This window comes from Ammospiza nelsoni, chromosome 26, assembly GCF_027579445.1.
Source record: "Ammospiza nelsoni isolate bAmmNel1 chromosome 26, bAmmNel1.pri, whole genome shotgun sequence".
Lineage (NCBI taxonomy): Eukaryota > Metazoa > Chordata > Aves > Passeriformes > Passerellidae > Ammospiza > Ammospiza nelsoni.
The window spans coordinates 116,911-131,247 of NC_080658.1; the positions used below are offsets into that span (position 1 = coordinate 116,911).

Below are 14,337 nucleotides of genomic sequence, written 5' to 3' on the forward strand. Positions count from 1 at the left end.
TCTGTCCTGCCGTGATGAGTTTGACGGACGAATTGGTAAACGTTAAGAGAGGATTTCCCTGCCTCCCTCCCCAGAGCTGGTTTCCTTAGTGCATTTCACTCAATCCCAGGCCGGCAACGATGCACGCTCACCTCAAGCGTGCAAGGCTCACAGCTGCTCGGCTAAATGCGGCTGTGCTCGGCTAAACTCGGCCATTGTCATCTGCATTCGGCTGGACTCGACCCTTCGGCACGGATCGCCTCGCTTCGGCCGAACTCGGAGCCGCTCTCTGCGCTCGGCGCGCCTCGGCTCGCTTCGGCCGAACTCGGAGCCGCTCTCTGCGCCCGGCGCGGCTCGGCTCGCTTCGGCCGAACTCGGAGCCGATCAGTGCGCCCGGCGCGGCTCGGCTCGCTTCGGCCGAACTCGGAGCCTCTCTGTGCGCCCGGCGCGGCTCGGCTCGCTTCGGCCGAACTCGGAGCCGCTCTCTGCGCTCGGCGCGCCTCGGCTCGCTTCGGCCGAACTCGGAGCCTCTCTGTGCGCCCGGCGCGGCTCGGCTCGCTTCGGCCGAACTCGGAGCCGCTCTCTGCGCCCGGCGCGGCTCGGCTCGCTTCGGCCGAACTCGGAGCCGATCAGTGCGCTCGGCGCGCCTCGGCTCTCTTCGGCCGAACTCGGAGCCGCTCTCTGCGCCCGGCGCGGCTCGGCTCGCTTCGGCCGAACTCGGAGCCGATCAGTGCGCCCGGCGCGGCTCGGCTCGCTTCGGCCGAACTCGGAGCCGATCAGTGCGCCCGGCGCGGCTCGGCTCGCTTCGGCCGAACTCGGAGCCGCTCTCTGCGCTCGGCGCGCCTCGGCTCGCTTCGGTCGAACTCGGAGCCGCTCTCTGCGCCCGGCGCGGCTCGGCTCGCTTCGGCCGAACTCGGAGCCGATCAGTGCGCCCGGCGCGGCTCGGCTCGCTTCGGCCGAACTCGGAGCCGCTCTCTGCGCTCGGCGCGGCTCGGCTCGCTTCGGTCGAACTCGGAGCCGCTCTCTGCGCCCGGCGCGCCTCGGCTCGCTTCGGCCGAACTCGGAGCCGATCAGTGCGCCCGGCGCGGCTCGGCTCGCTTCGGCCGAACTCGGAGCCTCTCTGTGCGCCCGGCGCGGCTCGGCTCGCTTCGGCCGAACTCGGAGCCGCTCTCTGCGCCCGGCGCGGCTCGGCTCGCTTCGGCCGAACTCGGAGCCGATCAGTGCGCCCGGCGCGGCTCGGCTCGCTTCGGCCGAACTCGGAGCCTCTCTGTGCGCCCGGCGCGGCTCGGCTCGCTTCGGCCGAACTCGGAGCCGATCAGTGCGCCCGGCGCGGCTCGGCTCGCTTCGGCCGAACTCGGAGCCTCTCTGTGCGCCCGGCGCGGCTCGGCTCGCTTCGGCCGAACTCGGAGCCTCTCTGTGCGCTCGGCGCGGCTCGGCTCGCTTCGGTCGAACTCGGAGCCACTCTCTGCGCGGCCCGGCTCGCCTCGGCCGAACTCGGAGCCGATCAGTGCGCTCGGCGCGCCTCGGCTCTCTTCGGCCCAACTCGGAGCCGCTCTCTCCGCGTTCGGCTGAGCTCGCCTCGGCTCGGCTCCCTGACGGCGGGCAAGCGGCGCCGCCTCACGTTAAACTCGCCCGGCTCGGGGCTCTCCTGCTGCCGCGTCCCGCGGGCGGCCCGGCCATCGCACGGACACGATCGGGAGCGCGGCGTGGCACAGGAGCTCATTGGGCAGTGACCGCACTCGCGCTAATTAGCGCGCACGAGAGCAGCGGGCTCGGTTCGGCTGAGCTCGGCTCCGTTCAGGCAGCCTCGCAAGCCTGGCCTCGGTTCGCTCGAGGCCGTCAGGTTCCGCCGGTCTCGCCTTGGTTCGGCCGAAAGAGGCGTCGTTCGCTCGTGTTTTTACAAATATCTTTCTATATTGACTGTATATTTCTATATTTAATTTTATACTTCTATAATACTTCCATTATTCCAAATAAAAACCCCGTCTCTAACCAAATAAATAAAAAAACCCTTCTTTTAAAGGATACTGAAATATTTTTTATTTATACTTTGTATAATTATACATTCATATTTTAATTTATCGTTTCTTTGGATGTATTACATTAATAATGATATATTATATATATAAAATTTTAAAATAGATTTAAATCATTATTTAAATTATGTATAATATCTACTGCTACAACTAATTTTTTCTGATATTTTAAATTTTTATATTTATCTGTATGTATTTATTATATGTTTCTAAACTTAGATTTCTACCTTTATATTATTTGCATTTATAATTTTACAATCAAAACACTGCCTATTGACCAATAAAGAAAACCCGCTTTATTTAAGTATTTTAAAAATATTTTCATGTTTATAATTTTCATATTTATATTTATAATTTGTTCAATATTACATGAGAACACACCTGCTCCTGCACCGCCGTGGGGCCCCCTCTCCTGGGGACCTTGGGGTGCCCCAACGGCATCAGAGCCCCGAGTCTTCACCCCCTTCTCCTCTATTTAGAAACTACACTGGAACTTTTTTCTGGAAATAAAGACATTACCTAAATCCTCTCCCCGTGTCCTAGACAGATGGATATTCAGTTATTAGTTGGCTGGGCAGCAGTTTCTTAAATAGAATGATAAACAAGATGTGAACATTTCAGCTACAAGCAAATAGGCAAATCTGAACAAGGTACTGGTGGGCGACCACTGAAGTTATTTTGAAGGAATTTTTTAAACAATAAAATATTGATACCACAAAAATAAAGCAAAAAGCTAACTACTGGCTAAGAAAAAAATTAACTTTTGACAGCAACAACATTCCAACCACACAGGCTTTTTCCCGATGTCATACCTTATAACTACCTCTCTTGGGAATTCTCATCATGTATCCCAAAAGGAATAAATACCTCAGAGCGTCCTAAAGCAAAAAGTAGCACACGTGAGCTCCTCACACTCCCGGGAGGCCTGCACAGCGTGCACTGAGTCTGCAACAAATTCTGCTCAGTGAGAGTCTGCAAACAAAGGTTCAATTGATGAATTGAACTGATTGTAAAGGGAGGTTTTCTAAGCACAGAAGCACAACAAAGAACAAGCAAAAACAATTCTTAAAAAAAACCTGCAAGTTTTATTTAGCATATATGCGACTGATTTCCACCCTGTGGCTTCTCACTTTGATTCGCGTCTGTAGGTTCAGGAAGATGACAATGCACACTCTGCCCTCCCTGAGCCCCCCACAGCAGCTGAGCGCTGCTCCGTGCGCTCAGATCGTCAGGAACTGGATTGCCCGCATGGACTGGAACTGCTCTGCTGCAGATTCAGGAGAGAGAGGCTGGCTGAGGCGTCGTCCCAATTCCATTTCTGTGTGACGAGAAGCGGTTTGTTCCCAACGGGTGCAACAATCCCCAGCTCGCTTCCATGGTGAGTACCGATGGCACACAAATGGCAGCCTGAGGAAATCGTGTTCTGGGCTCTAAGTGGTCGGGACAGGGTCTGATTTTTTGTTTTGCATCTGTATGATGATTAGTACGACAGGGCCCTGATCGATGACATGGCAGCACAGAATTAAAAACTCCTCAATAGGATTACATCGACTTCTAGGAAAAGACAAAAGCCTAGGACCCTTCTGAAATCTATTTTTAATGCGAAGCACACGGATTGTCACTATGCTGTGCCTTCCAGCTTTTCAAAGCAGCTTACCTCTGAAGACCAGAAAACATTTATTTCTACAGAAACAATGGGCAACCCCCAGCCTAATCTCAGCGCTACTGTTTAATAGGGGATCTGCCAGCGTGCCAGTCCAGCTTCAAGTGTGCTTTATTTCAGTCTAACATCCCCTCAAAATTCTTCTCACATCTCCCAACCCTGACATCTTATTTTTCCCTAAAGCTTCTCATCATTAGCACTTTCCAAGTAACATGGTATTTTTACAACATTCAAAAATGTCATGCTGGACTGTGCTAGAGAGTAATTTGCAAATATAAGCTTAGCAAAGTTTGAATTGACTTGTCCAGAGAAAAAACCTACAAGTGAACACCTACACCTGCCTACAAAGAGCTAACAAGCCCCTGGCAGCTGCCAGCATCAAAGCACAGCGGATGTTTCTAATACAGGGTAAGGATAACAATATCACCTTTTGTTCTCTCCAGCTTGTTTTCCCTGCAGTCATATTTTGCTTCTTATGATTTTTTTAGTCTCTGCATCTTCTTGGACAGCACCGAGCCCGACGACAAGGATACGAGAGTCTTTCCCTGCCGTAGGGAGAGAACCAGGAAAACAGTTAAAATAAGAACAGGGTAGTTTGAAATTCATACTTCCAATGAGAAGCAGCGCCTAACAAACAGAACAAAAGTAAACAAAGCATGGTACCTCCCTGGGGACAGAAGACTTACAAACTCTCCAGGATTTACAATTCTAGCGACCGACCCCTTCAGGACGGCAGCCAAGTGTCCCATGGGATGGTGCTGCACCAAAGAACGATCTGAGAGGTTCCAAAGAGTGAAATGCACAATATTTTGCAAAGCCGTAAAATCTTGCAAAATAACAAAAATACAATAGATGTAAACTACAGGGTAAGAGTACAAGTGTTCACTTTAAGAGCTGGAACCATCCAGGTGAGCACCTGATAACTGGATCCTCACCAGAGTTTGAACCCTTCAGGACACAGAAGGGTTTTCCCCAGAAATTTCACAGACTGAGTTTTGATACAAGTATACTTGCCAGACCCTCAGAAACATCACCCATTCTCCAGGTGTCTGGAGAGAACTGCAAATGGCTCTCACGTAGTTTGAGCTAGCTCTGTAAGGTCTCAGGGTGAATTTCACCAGATGCAACCAAACTGGGCAACTCCCAGTGGGACAGAAGGAACCCAAAGCTTGGGTTCGCAGAGCTGCAGCAAATACTGAGGAAACAAACATAACAGCGTAAAAAATAATAAACCATCCTTTTTTTTTCTCTCGCTTTTGTTTTTTTCTTATTCAGATCAGCATAGCAATTAAAGAGAAGGTGAAAAACTCACCATTACTGAACATTTCATCATCTGTAGGCTGAGCATCCTTAGCACAGAGGACTCCAAAGTTAAAATTCACCGATCCCTGGGAAATAAAACCAAATATTGTATGAGAAACAATCAAACAGCAGACGTAAAAATTTGTTTCCTCTAAGGACTTTCGGGTACGTATGTACCTTTGCATACATCCAACACATTGGAACATACACTTTATACCATCTCCTAATAAGTAAAAATTTACCTTTAAACTTTGATAGTACAGCATAAAATTATGAACTTAAATTGGTGATCTGTTATTATTAAGTTGGTGCCTAAAGTTATTTCTGCTGTCAGGTTCAAAAAAACATTAATTTTTTTTACTGGAATGAGCAATTGATTTCAAAGTCATCACAAGCCCACCAAAACACAAAGCAGTATTCACTGGATGGGTCTGTGAGCTAGAAGTAGTTAGGCTTGTACTTCCCTCTTGCTATTCCAGAACCAATAAATCCTGTCAACAAAACCAGGATCTATAGCCCACTGCTGTGAAAGATTCTACGAGGATGATGGTTTGATTTGTGTTTAGAAGTTTTGATTTGAAATGGCCAGTTCAATGGATAAAGACAGTTTAGGTAGTATTACATTGCTATTATTATTATTTCTATTATTATTTTTACTATTACTACTGCTATTGTTATCATCTGCTACTGGAAGAAACAAACCAGTAGTACCTATACTTAATTACTTTTATTTCCAGGAAATAATAAAGAAAAAGAACCAAACCAAAAAAAGTCACTTCCTACCTTTTATATCAAGGGATGAAAAATTTCTCTTGGGCTCTTCTCCAATTTATCAAGACTCATAGCACTGAAAGGCAAACAAAACAGTGCTTTATAGAAGGGCAAGTGCACATTTCAAGGCTGAACCACCAACTGATTGCAGTGACAGCAGTTACAACATGAATCGTTCCCAGAGCCTCTGTTAAATGGAATGTTCTGTGGAACTGCCGTTTCTTTCCCAAAACACTAACTTCCAACACTTCCTAATAATATTTTGTATTTTAAAACAAAAGAAGTTAGTGAGACTCTGTGCGGAGGTCAGGTTTAAATTTATTTCCTTCTAAAGCACAGAGCTCTGTTCCATCACCCTTCACTTCGGCTCTACACTGAATCGTGGTGAGCATTTGAGGAGTGCTCCATAATCAATTCCATTTCTCTCTTTTTCTAGCTCTCTCTATTCCTAAATCATTCCAGACAAGTCAAATGAAAAATGAAAAAAACAAGTTCAGCATCAAAGTCACACTTTTTCCCGTTGTCTGGTCAAGAACAGGCTCTAAATCCACTTACTGCTGCCTTCAACGATTCAGACTTGCAAAAGCATTCTTACATATTTTACAGGTTTATCATAAAACCCACAGAACGCAAGCTCTGAATTACAGGAAAAGGTACACAGGCAAATATCTAAAGGGATCACTTATTAGTAAATACATACCTTGGTAGAGATCGCACTGAGAACCTTTCTGAGGGACTCTAAGGGACGCATGTTTTCTGAGCACCCTATAAACAAGAAAAGCTAGGATATAGTACAGGACATCCCCACTTTTTCTACATATTCAAATAGTATTTTTGATAAAAACAATTCAGTTAAAAAAGAAGGAAGAAAACCAAGCTAATTTTACTCAGCTGTATTTACTGCCGATTTAGAGAAAAATGCCGGGCAGCGTCGGCCGTTGCGTCACACGTCGCGCCGGCAGCAGGGCCTGCCGGGAGTTGGAGTCTCGGGCTGGTAGCCACTCATGTGCCGCGATAGCCGTTGCGTCACACGCCGCGCCGGCAGCAGGGCCTGCCGGGAGTTGGAGTCTCGGGCTGACAGCCACGGCTCCGTCCCCCGCCACCGGGAGCTGCAGTCCCTCCCGGGCATCAAACGGGTCCTTCGCCCCAGGGCGGGGAAGGACCTGAGGCAGGACCGCTCCTCCCGAATGCCCTCTCTTTTCCCCTCCAACTCTTTTTCTTTTTTTAACGCTGTTTTTCACCCCTTTCCCTTCCCTTCCCTTCTGCTCTCCTGCTTTCTTTCCTTTCCTTTCCTTTCCTTTCCTTTTTTTCCCCTTCCCTTTCCCTTTCTTTTTCTTGTATTTGTAATCTTGGTTTTCCTTCCTAGCTTTAGAATCAAAAAGCAGCAGTAGTAACTTTCAGGCTACCTGGGAGTAAAAAAAACCCCAAAACTATAATGATTGAAAGAAAACTATTTATTCCCTGGGAGCCTGAAATTTTCTACTGCTGCACATGACACAGAGTTTTTTATTCCTTCTTATATACAGTTGATATTTTATACTCGCTTTATACACCGCCCCCTGCCGTCTGCACCGGCGCTCTGCAGGCAGAGTGCTGCGGCGTCGTTCGGTTCTGTTTAAATAAACTCGGCTAAATTAGGCTTGGTTCGGCTTAGGTCTAAAATCGTTTCGGTTCGGCTTTTCGTCTAAATTCGGCTTTTCCGGCTCTTCGGCTGAACTCGGCCCGGTTGGGCTAAAGTCGGTCATATTCGGCTCTTTGTCTAAATGCGGCCAATGTCGGCTACAGTCGGCTATCGGTTACACTCGGCTATCATCGGCTCTTCGTCTCAAGTCGGCTGTGTTCGGCCACACTCGGCTCTTCGTCTCAAGTCGGCTGTGTTCGGCCACACTCGGCTCTTCGGTGAAACTCGGCTGTTTTCGGCCACACTCGGCTCTTCGGTGAAACTCGGCTGTTTTCGGCTACACTCGGCTCTTCGGGGAAACTCGGCTGTTTTCGCCCACACTCGGCTCTTCGGCTCTTCGGAACTATTCGGCCCGGCTCGGCTCCCTCAGGGCGGGAAAGCGGCTGTCAGAGGACCCCGGCACAGCGAGGCGTTTCCCCACATGCCTGTCACAAACCCGCCGAAATACGCCCGCCCGCGGCGCCGCTGAGACCACAGCATGTGTCGGGTACACTTGAAACGTCACAGAAAATACCACCGGGGCCGCGCCGGGGTCGGCATTCCATGCAGGCAGTCCAGTGACACCCACCCCGGTCCTCCACTTCCCCGCCCTTTTCGCCGCCCTGTTGAGAAGGTCAACCAAAAGTCCGCGACATCCGCGACGCGCCACTCCCAAGGTGGCGGCCTCTCGGCGCAGGGCTGCAGTACCGCGCTCTGCCCACAAGGCGGCAGCACTGCCGCCCGCCCCAGCCGGGGGCGCAGCGCGCCTCGGGGCTGCGGGCAGGGAAGGTGGCAAAAAAGAACAGGGGCGACCCCCGCCGAAAACTGCTCTGAAATAAATGCCAAAAACCTGCCTCTTACCCCACCAGAATCAAACAAGGCCCCTTGCTTTAAAGCCATGTTTAAATAAATTTTTTATTTCCATTTTTCGTATTTATATTCACATGCATAGCTATAGTGGACATTGATGTAGCATGTAATTTATATAACATTATTCTATTTCTATTATTTATATTTACTTATATTTTGTGCTTTTATAAATATCTTTCCACATTGATTGCATATTTCTATGTCTAAAATTACATTTCTATCATGCTTTCACTATTTAAAATACAAATCCCATCCTAACTAAATAAATACAAAAAAGCTCTATTCTTTTAAACTACATTGAAATATTTTTATATTTATAGCGCTCATGACTATATTCACATTTATATTTGCAGTTTATACTTAAGCATTATATTAATCATTATGTATAACATGTATCCTATTCAAATAAGAGATAAATTATTTTCCTAATTATGTACCATATCTACTGCTACAACTTATTTTTCCTTACATTTTTAATTTTTATATTAACCTTCAGCTATTTATGATCTATTTCTATTCTTAGATTTCTACCTTTATATTATTTGTATTTATAATGTTTATACTAAAACACCTGCTTTTGCCAAATAAAAAAGAAAAAAATCCCCTTTATTTTAAACTACTTAAAAAAACCTAGAGTATATCAATCTGGTATAACATATAACAAATGATAGATATGATAGATGTAAAATTGATATAAATATTGTAGTGTATTATAGGAAATAAATAAAAATCAATATGATCCATAACACAAGTAATACTGTATAAATGTTATATTTATGTTATTTTATATTTCAAATAATTTAACATTTCTTTATATATTTGCATATACTTGACAAACATTTCTATATTTATACTTGGGTTGCGATTTTTTTCTGGGTGTTTTCTGGGTCTTTTCTTGCCCTTCTTCGAATTTTTTTCTGGGTTATTTCTTGTCCATCTTGGGGGTTTTTTCTGGGTTTTTTCTTGCCCATCTTCAGACTTTTTTCTGGTTTTCTTCTTGCCCATCTCAGAGGTTTTTTTTTTGGGTTTTTTTCTGGGTTTTTTTCTTGCCCATCTTGGGTGATTTTCTGGGGTTTTTCTACGTTTTTTTCTTGCCCATCTGGGATTATTTTCTGGGTTTTTTTTCTCGTTGCTTTCTTGCCCATCCTGGGCTTTTTCTGGGTTTTTTTCTTGTCCATCATGTGGTTTTTTTCTGGTTTTTTCCTGCTCATCTTCGTCTGGTTTTCTGGGTTTTAAGCCAAAATCGGTACATATCATGTCAGTTCATGCAATACAACCCGGCTGGGGATTTTTTATTCTAAATTTAACAAGGAGTCGCAAAACCTGGAAAGCAAAAGTCACACACACAAGGTTAAATCCAGTCAGCAAGCACTCACACACGCAGAAACGAGCAGACACAGACAGACACAGCCACGTGCTCTCACACACGCTCACACAATCTTTCCACTTAAATGCTCACTGCGGCCCTTACTCGAGATGCTGAAGAACGTGCTGTGACACATCTTCCGGCTGCCGCTCCTTGAGGTAAAATGGCAGATCCTGGGGAAATCAGCAGCCTCGGGGACCTGTGAGACGACAGGAAGGGTCAACGAGTGGCTATCTGACAGCTAGGACTTGTCTCCTCTCTGGACTGATAAATTTTCTACCCAAAATCCAATAGAAGACAGATGTATAGGTACATAGAACATAAGCCACCATAGGCAGATACAATACAAGCCAGGACTTGCAAAAATTCTCTGGAAGATGAATTCTTGCGCCCTATTCCCTTTCAGAAGAAGGAACCTACACAACTACTGCAGTCATCTGAGGAGGTGCATCTGAAAAAAAAGTTAGGACAACAGTCAGACGGTTCAATGATAACTGAAGAGCTCCAGATATCCTGTGTCCATCTACAAATCCCATCTAGAGTCCAACTACACCCCACACTGCACATTACAAATCCCCGGGCCCTCTCCTATTGCACCAGGCTATGCGGCAGGGCAGAGCACCTCGGGCACAAATGTGTGCTGACAGCCGTGACACAGGATGGACAGGACAGGACAGACAACGGGGACACAACACAGACAGAAAATTCTAGGCAAGGAAAATGGCTGCAAGGACTGAGAGAATGCAAAAGGAGAGGACCGAGTTCAAACTGATGGTGAGCTGATGAGGCTCAGAGAACCCCGAAGGAAGAAGATGATAACTGAATGATTTCTTCTAAGAACTGCAAAGATGGATGCCTAGGAATCCTACGGTCAGAATCCTCTACCTAACCTCATATTACGCCAAGTCCTAATCCACCAAAATGGATCCAGGTGGGGGCATAGCTGTCCATACAGCCCAGACCGAGACCTGACAAGACATCAGATGCGATGCTTCCAAAGACAGAAGAGAGTCTGACACCTGTCTGAGCTCCCCAGTCAAAAGTTCTGTGGCCTGGGTGCCAGGACAGGGAATGCAGAGATCACAGATGCTAACAATGATGCCAAGATTAATGACAGGCACCCCTAAGGTAAAAGACATGGGATACACAAACAACACACAATTCACAACAGACAAGTGACACGAGACACACCGGGACTGCTCTGCCCTGCTGCACACCTCAGCACTGTGATCAAAAGTGAGACTTGGCTTCTATGGGGCCTAAGGGGCCACTTCATTAACACCCCCCCACCTCCAAACTGGACTCAAAACTCCCTCCCTGTAATCCCCAAACCAGCACCGTGCTTTCAGCCCCTCTGTGGGTCACGGCCCTCTACTTATCTCTCATACAGCTGGGGATGCTGGTCCCTGTCAGGTGCAAAGAAAGGCCACCTCATCAGATGGGAAGGTCCTGCTGGCACCGGGCTGGTGTCTCTCAGACAGCTAGATTAAAGAGAACCAAACATCAGTGCCTGATCTTGGCACCGCATCGGCCAAAACCCCACCGCTCTGCTACTCACCGCGCTCCTAAGAAGGCCCGGCACCTCCTAACCCTGACCCTCTGCCACACGTGGAATGCATCTGCACCTGAAAGAAAGTTAGAACACATGTCAAACATCACCAGGATAACTCACAAGCTGCAAACACCATATGTCAATCTAGGAACAACATCTAGAGCCCAAGTACAGCCCACATTACAAATTTCAACTCCCCACGGTTTCTCCTACTGCAGCAGGCCATGCGGCAGGGCAGAACAGCTCCGGCAAAAAATGTGTGCACACACCCGTGACACAGAAAGTGACAAACAGGGGGGACATGAAACACGACACATCATGCTTGTGGTGAGGGCCTCGAGGGGAAAAGGCAAAAGGGACCCCAAAGACACACTAGGGAGCACGGCACACCGGACAACATGACACAGACCGGAGCTGTTCTGCATTGCCCGCCTGAAAGCTGCCATCAAAAGTAGAGCCTCTCCCTTTAGCTGTCCTAAGAGGCCTTTGGAGAAGATTGCTTTCCCCTCTGCTCATTTTTGAATCTGTCCCAAGAACTCCCAATCTGCTACTCCGCCATCTCCAGACCGTGGCCCCCGACTTATCTTTTGGATGATCGCTGAGGGGAATCCACGCTGCACCTGAAATGAGTCTGCCTCGGAGGGCTCTGTGACGGCCTGTGAGCCTCTAGGTCAGCTGCAATAAAGAAAACCAAAACCAAAGTATGAGTCCAGAGTTATGTGGGCCAAATCCCTGCAAGTCAGCTACTTGCCCTCTCCTGAGTGTGCCTGGCTCCTTCAGGCTCCAGCTTCATCCTGATTCCAAGGCTGTGGCCTTTATTAGCAGTGGCACCTGGGTTACAGAAAGACAAAGTTAAATGGCATTCCTCTGAGTGCAGTGGATCACCTTGTATGCTGTAAGCCATGGCAATGCCTCTGCTAGGCTTCTGAACAGCCTTGTGTGGGGGGGCCCTCAAATAAACACCCTTTCTCAACCTGCTGCTTGCAAACCCCCTCCTAAGAACTCCTAAACTGGATACCTGATCACCCTCCCTCTCCCAGTCACCATCCTCAACTCACCTGAAGCCTCAATCTCAAACATCATCCTTGACACTGGGCAGATCCCTCTTGTGACACGATGAATCTGCTGAAAAATTGTTGTGCTTGAGAGCTGAGCAATAACAGCCAGTTCTGTCCACTGCTCACCTTGACTGCTGGCATCCAGATTGACTTCCTGAAAAGAAAGACAAAGAACAGAGCTGTAACACACTCACCATACACACTTCTGCTGCAGAGACAAATGGGGCCTCACCGGCTCGGGGCAATCCCCTCACCCGGGATGGGGCCCTCTGGCACACATTTAATCCATCTGAATCTGAAAAAAAAGTTAGGACAAGAGTCACACTGTTGCAGGATAACTGATGAGCTCCAGATGCCCTGTGCCCATCCACAGATCCCATCTAGTGTCCAACTACACCCCACATTACAAACTCCAAGTCTCCAAGACTTCTCCTATCGCACCAGGCTGTGCAGCACGGCAGAGCAGCCCCATCCCAAATGTGTGCAGACACCCGTGACACAGGACAGACAGGACAGACAACAACAGGGGACACAACAGGAACAGAAATCTCTTGGCAAGGAAAATGGCTGCAAGGACTGAGAGAATGCAAAAGGAGATGAGTGAGCTGAGACCGATGGTGAGCTGATGAGGCTCAGAAAACCCTGGGGGACGAAGATGATAACTGAATGATTAATTCCAAGAACAGCAAAGATGGATGCCTAGGAATCCTACGGTCAGAATGCTGTACCTAACCTCATATTATTACAAGTCCTAATCCACCACAATGGATCCAGGTGGGGCATAGCTGTCCATACAGCTCAGAACTAGACCTGACAAGAAATCTGACTGGATGCTTCCAAAGAGGTAACTTTTGACTGGGGAGCTCAGACAGGTATCAGAAACTCATATATGGCCTGGGTGCCGGGCCAGGGAATGCAGAGATCAGAGATGCTAACAATGATGCCAGGGGTACTGACAGGGCCCTCCAAAGGTAAAAGACATTGGATACACAAACAACACATAATGCACAACAGACAAGTGACACGAGACACACCGGGACTGCTCTGCCCTGCACACCTCAACACTGTGATCAAAAGTGAGACTTGGCTTTTATGAGGCCTAAGCGGCCACCTCATGAACATCCCCCACCTCCAAAGCCGAATCAAAAACTCCACCCAGTATTTCCCGAAACAGCACCATGACTTCATCCCCACTGTGGGTCACAGCCCTCTACTTATCTCTCAGACATCTGGGGATGCTGGTCCCTGTCAGGTGCAAAGAAAGGCCACCTCGTCAGCTGGGAAGGTCCTGCTGGCACCGGGCTGGTGTCTCTGAGACAGCTAGAGTAAAGAGAACCAAACATCAGTACCTGATCTTGGCACCGCATTGGCCAAAACCCCACCGCTCTGCTACTCACCGCGCTCCTAAGAAGGCCCGGCACCTCCTAACCCTGACCCTCTGCCACACGTGGAATGCATCTGCACCTGAAAGAAAGTTAGAACATATGTCAAACACCACCAGGGTTACTCACAAGCTGCAAACACCTTATGTCAATCTAGGAATAGCATCTAGAGCCCAAGTACAGCCCACATTACAAATTCCCCCTCCCTATGGTTCGTCTTATTGCAGCAGGCCATGCGGCAGGGAAGAACAGCTCTGGCACAAATCTGTGCACACACCCGTGACACAGAAAGTGACAAACAGGGGGGACATGAAACACGACACATCATGCTTGTGGTGAGGGTCTCGAGGGGAGAAGGCAAAAGGGACCCCAAAGACACACTAGGGAACACAGCACACCGGACAACAGGATACAGACCGGAGCTGTTCTGCACTGCCCGCCTGAAAGCTGCCATCAAAAGTAGAGCCTCTCCCTTTAGCTGTCCTAAGAGGCCTTTGGAGAAGATTGCTTTCCCCACTGCCAATTTTTAAATCTGGCCAAAGAACTGCCAACCTGATACTCTCTCATCATCTCATCTCCAGACCGCGGCCCCCGACTTATCTTTTAGATGATCGGTGAGGGGAATCCACGCTGCACCTGAAATGAGTCTGCCTCGGAGGGCTCTGTGATGGCCTGTGAGCCTCTCGGTCAGCTGCAAT

At 48.2% G+C, this 14,337-nt stretch overlaps 2 long non-coding RNA genes across 2 annotated transcripts; both read right to left on the reverse strand.

Moving 5' to 3' along the window:
• Window positions 1–3,077: 3,077 nt before the first annotated feature.
• On the reverse strand, window positions 3,078–6,664 carry LOC132084391 (uncharacterized). Its single transcript, XR_009420062.1, has 5 exons — window positions 6,452–6,664; window positions 5,764–5,827; window positions 4,991–5,066; window positions 4,106–4,873; window positions 3,078–3,511 (listed from the first exon to the last, which is right to left on the reverse strand). It is a non-coding gene; the product is annotated as an uncharacterized LOC132084391 (long non-coding RNA).
• A 1,636-nt stretch (window positions 6,665–8,300) lies between these two features.
• LOC132084308 (uncharacterized) lies at window positions 8,301–10,249 on the reverse strand. Its single transcript, XR_009420047.1, has 2 exons — window positions 9,753–10,249; window positions 8,301–9,604 (listed from the first exon to the last, which is right to left on the reverse strand). It is a non-coding gene; the product is annotated as an uncharacterized LOC132084308 (long non-coding RNA).
• Window positions 10,250–14,337: the final 4,088 nt, after the last annotated feature.